The 6901-nt window shown below is 33.7% G+C and overlaps 1 pseudogene; it reads right to left on the bottom strand.

Annotated features, from left to right (window-relative positions):
* Window positions 1–2185: 2185 nt before the first annotated feature.
* LOC138822181 (U6 spliceosomal RNA) lies at window positions 2186–2285 on the bottom strand (annotated as a pseudogene).
* Window positions 2286–6901: the final 4616 nt, after the last annotated feature.

Genomic DNA, 6901 nt, shown 5'->3' with positions numbered 1-6901 from the left:
TTGGAAAAAATTATATTAAGTGAAGTAAGCCAAGCCCAAAGAAACATAGGTCCCATGGTTTCCCTTATTTGCAATAGCTAGTATATGTATGAGTCAAGCAAAAAAGATCAGATAAGGTGAAGTTAGGAAAATGAACCCAAAGATATGTATTTAAATATTTTTTTCTTTCATGCATTTGTTTCTAACGTATTTATAAGATTATTTGTTGCTTTGTATGTCCCTCCCCCATAGTGTACCCCTTGCTTTCACTGTATTTGATGTCGGTATAATTTGTGGAAGGGAAGGGGAAAAATAAGTCGCTTAAATAAGGATACAAGTGGATCGTTGCCACAATGAGAAGTACACGTTGTCACGTTGAAAACGAACTTTACAACTTTTGTGGGGGGAGGGAGTGGGTGGGGAGACTGGGGGAGGCTGGAAGGGATGGGAAAGGTAAACAAAGGAGGAGGCTAAAATGCTTGATAAGAAATGTACTCACTATCTTGCCCCTGTAATTGTAACCCCTCTGTACAGTATTTTCACAATAAAAACAAAACAAAACAAAACAAAAAAAAGTAATTTAAGTAGTCATGCAAAGGACTTTTATTTTACTACTGCATTATACATTTTTTCTAATGCTGAGTACCAATAAATAATGAATGTATTAGAAAGCTCTTAAAGCTCATATATTGAATAGTAAGTTCTCTTACACTATATCATTGTATTTCCCATATCATTTACGTAGAAGGCATTGTTTCCTCTTTTCTCATTTCTAGAATAAGCTGCACATGAAGACACCACTGGTCCTCATTTTCATTCTTTTCATTTGAATACAGAGGAAAGTCTTTCCTCTGCTCTCTATCAATTTCCTACTCTCCAGTTAGAATAATTTAAAATAGTAAAAATGGAAAAAGAGAAAATAAATCATGGTGGAAAAACATGCAGAAAATTCACCGGATTTTTCTGACCAGTTCAACCAACGTGAACTATTGGGGATATACATGGACACCTCATTCACACTAGTACTCAAATTCTCTGGTTAGGCAATTCTGATGAATACAAGGAACAAGATGAAAACGTGAGGAATGGTATCAATTGCAATAAAATAATGGAGAAGAATGCAAGCAAATTTCTTCTTTGGGATGCCGAAATTAATCGGCTTACTGCAGTGCAGAGACTACTTTCCCAAATGGCCACTCACATGAATACCAGGAATGAGGATAAGTATACCCCTCTTCATCGGGAAGCCTAGAGTGGACATATAGATATTGTCCATGAGTTGGTAGCTCAAGGCAGATATTCATGCAATAACTGTGAATGACTTGGCACCCCTGCATAGTACTTATATATGGAATAATACCAGAATGGATCTTTCTTAATTCATCATGATCCAGATACCAATCCCCAAACTAATGGCATCTTGACGCCCTTGCATCTTGCTGCTGGGAATAGAAATAGCAAAGATATGTTCTATCTCCTTCTGTTGAACCATTGTATCAAACCGGGTCTGAAGAACAACTTGGAAGAAACTGCATTTGATATTGCCAAAGGATAAGTATGTATCACTACCTCTTTGAAGTTGTGGAAAGCTGTACAAATTATTCTCTTATGTAGTAATGGTTTGGTTAAGTTTCTTAAATTTCAAAGGTGCCATTCCATCCTTTGTGTCCCTACAAAATATTTTGATAATAAAAAGCAACAGCAATATCTTAATTTAAAAATTCATGGATTCCATGGTATTCTTCCACGTGAATTGCCTCACTTTGATGTCAAAATGTATTCAAGAGTTGATTGTATGCATCTATAATGATTTCTGCAGAGCTTGTCATTTTTTTAAAATTTTAACTTATCTGTTGTATAGTATAGAAACTAAAGTTATTCCTGGTGCTTGTCTGAAAAAAAAAGTATATCTAGGTTTGTATAGAGTCCATAATCTATTTCATTATCTTCTAGATATAATACTTTGAAGTCTACATTGTTTTATAATATATAGATTCATTAATAAATGCGTCCTTTCAGATTACATTCCATATAAAAAATTCAAGTTTTGTAAAGGCTATGCTATGTAAGGGCCTTTCTAAGGTGAAGATTTAATACACTGATGTCAAACTAACCTTTAATTCTATGAATTACATGTATTGTTACACTTGTGTTTTTGTAATCAACTTTTTAATAACTGTTTGTCATTTCTTGCATTTGTAGAATGAAAAATATGGAATATTTCACGAATTATTGTATCATCCTTCTGCAAGTGCCATGTTAATCTCTGTATTGTTGTCATTTGGGTAGACCTGCTGCTGAAGCATGTAGTATCCTCTAAATTTAAGTAGTTAATGATGCAATCTTTATACAGCCATATATCCTTGGTTGCCTATTTGTAACAAGGAACCCTTATTGTCCCTAAAATGCTATTGATCTTATTTCTCTAAATTTCTGTGTATAGTGGGAAAAACTTACATTGTTTGGTCGATTACTCACATTTGCAATTTTTTGTCAATGACTATTTTGTCGTTTTCATTTTAAATTTGATCATATTTTGAAGCCTTTATAGCTAAATCCAAAGCTGATGGCTTTTCAAGTACTTACTTATCAACTGAGTTAACTTTGTGGAGCTAATGGATTCAAAGTAAACCTTGCTTAAAAGCTACTTCTAAATTTCTGCAGCTTAAAATTTCCTAAATGAGGTCGCAGTGGTACAAATGTCTTCCTGAACCTTTACCCTTCTTCCATGTAGGAACAGACCAACCAGAACATCTTACCCTGACAGCATAGATTGTTTTACTGGAACAAAACTAATCTTAGTTACAAGGGTTCATAGAGAGATGAACACTTCAGACCGAATTGTTCAGAATAGAAGGTATTTTATCAAAATATAATTGTTTATTATACCTATCATTTCAAAAGTAGCTAAAGCTAAGAAGGTGAAAAAATTGTTCATATGCATGTTTACCTAATATCCTGGCCAGTCTACCATCCAACCAGGCAGGAACTTACACTACTGACTTTCTATCAACAAATATTTCCATAGCTCCTGGAGAAGTCCATAAGTTTCTCCTGGATATTAGGACTTAATTTGGTAATGTTTTAATCAAAGTGTTTCCTCTTGCCTCTAGGCTGTAAATTTACAAATAGTAAGGTTCTATGTTTAATTCTACCAAAAACTGAGGTAGAGATAATGGAATAATACTTTAAAGCACAGTTGCCTTTGATACCCTAACCACAACAGAACAATGCATAACAATTTCTTATATTATATATACTTATATATTTTATATTTATATGTGCTGATCTTAAATTTCACGCAGTGAACCTTACTAGAATTAATTGATAATTTAACAAATAAATTGAAATTTACTCCCATAAATAGATTGGAACATAAATAATTAGGTTTAGAATATATATTAGTATATAAAAAGTATCAATGCAATGTCTTCGGTATAAACTTGTGATACCTTCTAACTGTTCTTGGTCTTCTGAATTCACATAATAAAAAAAAACAGTAAGTATTGTTTTCCTCTAATCTAGAAGATATTTTACACTGCTGCTGTATTTATTGTGTTAACTCGCTAGTCCCAAAGTGTTTTTCTACGTATTTCTGAAACATTCTTACTGATTACACCCAAATTTTGCTGATATGATGCCTAAAAACTATTATTCTTCTGCAGTACCCATGGGTCCAAGGATATCAGATCCCAGTTGCCTGCATCACTAGATAATATGGGCAAGACTTCTCACCTTGGCCCATGCAACATGCTAAGAGAAAGTAATTGAAGACCCATCTCAATTTCTCATTTCCTATAATATTTCAGTACTAAAATATCTCGCAGGAATTAGCAGTAAGCAATTGTGAAATGTAAGACAACTTAAAAATGAAAGATGAGATCACAAAATATGAGAGAAAGTAGTGTAGTTCAAACTTTCAATTTACAGATGCCCAGCCCATATGAGTAAACAAAATCACAAATGTCACAAGATTATTTTTAATACCCCACTCCTAATGATGAATAAAAGATTTCAGTCCAGCATAAGTAGGCCAAAAAATCCCTGGAATGATAGATCCATAATTGTTCTACCAAGGCTAGGAAAACTTGACTTAGAGGTCAAATATAATTTCGAAAAACATTAATTGAGAAGACCCTTAGAAATTCAAAACACTGGTACTTCAGTAAATCTTGGTTTTGTACTCTAAAAATGTTGTCATTCTCAAACCAATGATAACCTACATTTAATCTCTTGAAAGTATATTCCTTTTCAAATAAACTTTTAAAAATCATATTCACCAAAATAACACTTGACAGGTAGATGATAGTGACATTAAAAGTTTTTCAAGTGTAGGAATCAAGTTACAATAGTTGATTTATTTACCCAGCCCTAATGCCAAATAAGTTCAACCAGTCATTAATGGGTAGAAATAGTATCTCCCACCATTTGCGTTGGTCAGTAGGTGCCTTCCAGAAATGTGTTAAATAGATCAGCCTCCCATAATTCAAACCCAAATATTAGCTAATAAAGTAAATTTCATCACATAAGAAGGTACATTTTAAAAAGTCACTAGTAGTTGCCTTATCATTGTTGCCTTATCATATAATTTCCCTATCTGTCAAACAAAGTAAGAAATATGATTTTAAGTCTTGAATATGGGTACTGATCAGAGATGTGACAAAGATAAAATCTGTCTTCTATTTCTATCATATTCCTCTACAGTAGTAAATTTAATTTTCTTCTTTTTCTAAAACTTATAGGTAGTAGAAAATATCATCCCATGTAAAATAAAATAATCACACACCATTGTACAAAGCCATTTATAAAAACTGGTAGTTAGGTATAAATTCTAAGTGATTTTTAAACTTTCTTGGTGACTAAAGATTAATCTTCCAAAAAGATGAGAATAAAATCATGTCTAGGTGCTTCACATCTCCAGTCTTGCAAATTGTTATTGCAGATGAATGAATTATGGAAATATAAGCTGACATCAGTTCAAGTATATGTGGGATTGAAACTCCATGGAATGTATATAAATCTTTCAAAGTATTAACAGACAGTTTAACAGAATGACTATCAGGAAGTTGAAACCAGAAAGGAATAATAGTAAAGACATAAAATGAATGAAAAATGGAACAAGGGGCAAGTACAGCTAGAATACTCAATGTACAAATGTAATAAAGGAAGTCGTAAATCTGAAAGAAATCTTGGAGAAAGGGTTGGTTGAGAATGATAAAAAGTGACTCTGATCCAGGAGCATTGGACAATTAGTTGGACATATTTAATTGTAACACACTTGCACAACCTTTTGAAATTCAGTTAAAAACACAACTACAAACAAAAACACACAAAAATCACAACCAACAGCAATCTCTAGAGAGTATGTATATGAGCTCACAAAATTTTAAGCAGTTAATGAAGCGCTGTCATGGGAGAAGCAAACAAACTGTTGAAAGAGGGCAGTTTGGTGTAAGGGAGAATTTTGAACACATTTAAATAGATTGTCAAAGGTAATATATCACCTACATCTACTGCAAATATTTTCTTCTGTGAGTATTCTTTTTTGGGGGGGTGTCCGGTCATGGGGACTGAACTCTGGGCTGGGCGCTGTCCCTCAGCTCTTCAGCTCAAAGCTAGCGCTCTACCACTTGAGCCATAGCTCCACTTCTGGCCATTTTCTTTTTGCTTATGTGATGCTGAGGAATCGAACCCAGGGCCTCAGGCATGCAAGGCAAGCGCTCTACCACTGAGCCACTTTCCCAGCCCCCATTCTTTGAGTATTCTTTGTCTGAACTGGTTACTCCAGTCCTGAGGTACACTTTATAGTTTGTGGAGATAGAATGGAAGAAACAAGAACAAGAACGCATTACACCACTGGAGAGAATACAGTCCTCTATGGTTTCTCTCATCTTTCTTCACTACTCTTTTCTCATACTTTTAATAAAGTCAAGTGATTTTGAATTACATCTTTCCTTCTTTTTCAGAGAATTACTGTTTGGTAATTAAATGTCAATTCACAAATTTTGATGTCTTTTTTTAAAAAGAACTTTGAATTTAAATTCCACTACAACCTTGTTTCACACAGTGAGAATATATTTCCTGGGTAAGGACAATTCTCAAGGGAACCTACAGGATTCACAGCAAGGTTTGTGAGGCTTGTTTGTTTAGTGTGAAAATGAGTCATATTCACCCACATTGCTAGCTCTCAGCTAAGTCTCCACGGATTTCTTTGCATGAAAGCTTATTTTCCCAGACAATTTTAAATTGTCTTAATAGTCTAAGTTGTTAAAACGTTTGAACAATTAAAATTTACCTGTCATAAATTTTAAAACTCTTTTGAAATTCTTTTATCAGAATCGTGAATTCACCTATCTTAATCCTGCCTTCACCATCAAAAACAGTTAACGTGTTGTTTTCATGATATAGTGTCCATGGAACTATTTTCCAGTGCCTTTGTTATGCATATATATGACCATATAAGCTGATGCTGAGCAAAATGAACTCCAAGATATGGAAACAGAAATATTTATTTGCGGTTGTTGGTTTTTATGTACTATGTGATTTCTATTTCTTTTGAGATTTTCCCCTATGGTTTATCCCCTGCTGTGTTTGATTTTGGTACCATGTGTATTGTGTATACATTTACCTTAATTAGGTAAGGGAACAGGAACAAAAAAATGGTGAGGCAAAGAACAAAGAGCAAACCAATGCAATAGCAATTCTCACAAGACAATAAGTTGGAAATGTACATTAAAACTTTTGAGGGGCATAGGGGTGTAGGAAAAACTGTGAGAAAAATGAGAGAGGGGATAACAAGTTTGAAAAGTTATGCATTCAGTACCTTACAATTGCTGTAACCCCAGTGAACATTAAAATTTCACATTAAAATTAAATTTAAAAAATAAGCTGATGAAATAAAATTTCACTGCTTTGGTATAGT

Source organism: Dipodomys merriami, unplaced genomic scaffold (genome assembly GCF_024711535.1).
Source record: "Dipodomys merriami isolate MVZ:Mamm:240054 unplaced genomic scaffold, mDipMer1.0.p SCAF_997, whole genome shotgun sequence".
Classification (NCBI taxonomy): domain Eukaryota; kingdom Metazoa; phylum Chordata; class Mammalia; order Rodentia; family Heteromyidae; genus Dipodomys; species Dipodomys merriami.
Note: the sequence above shows the minus strand (reverse complement) of the source record. Positions and strands in the feature narration are given on the sequence as shown.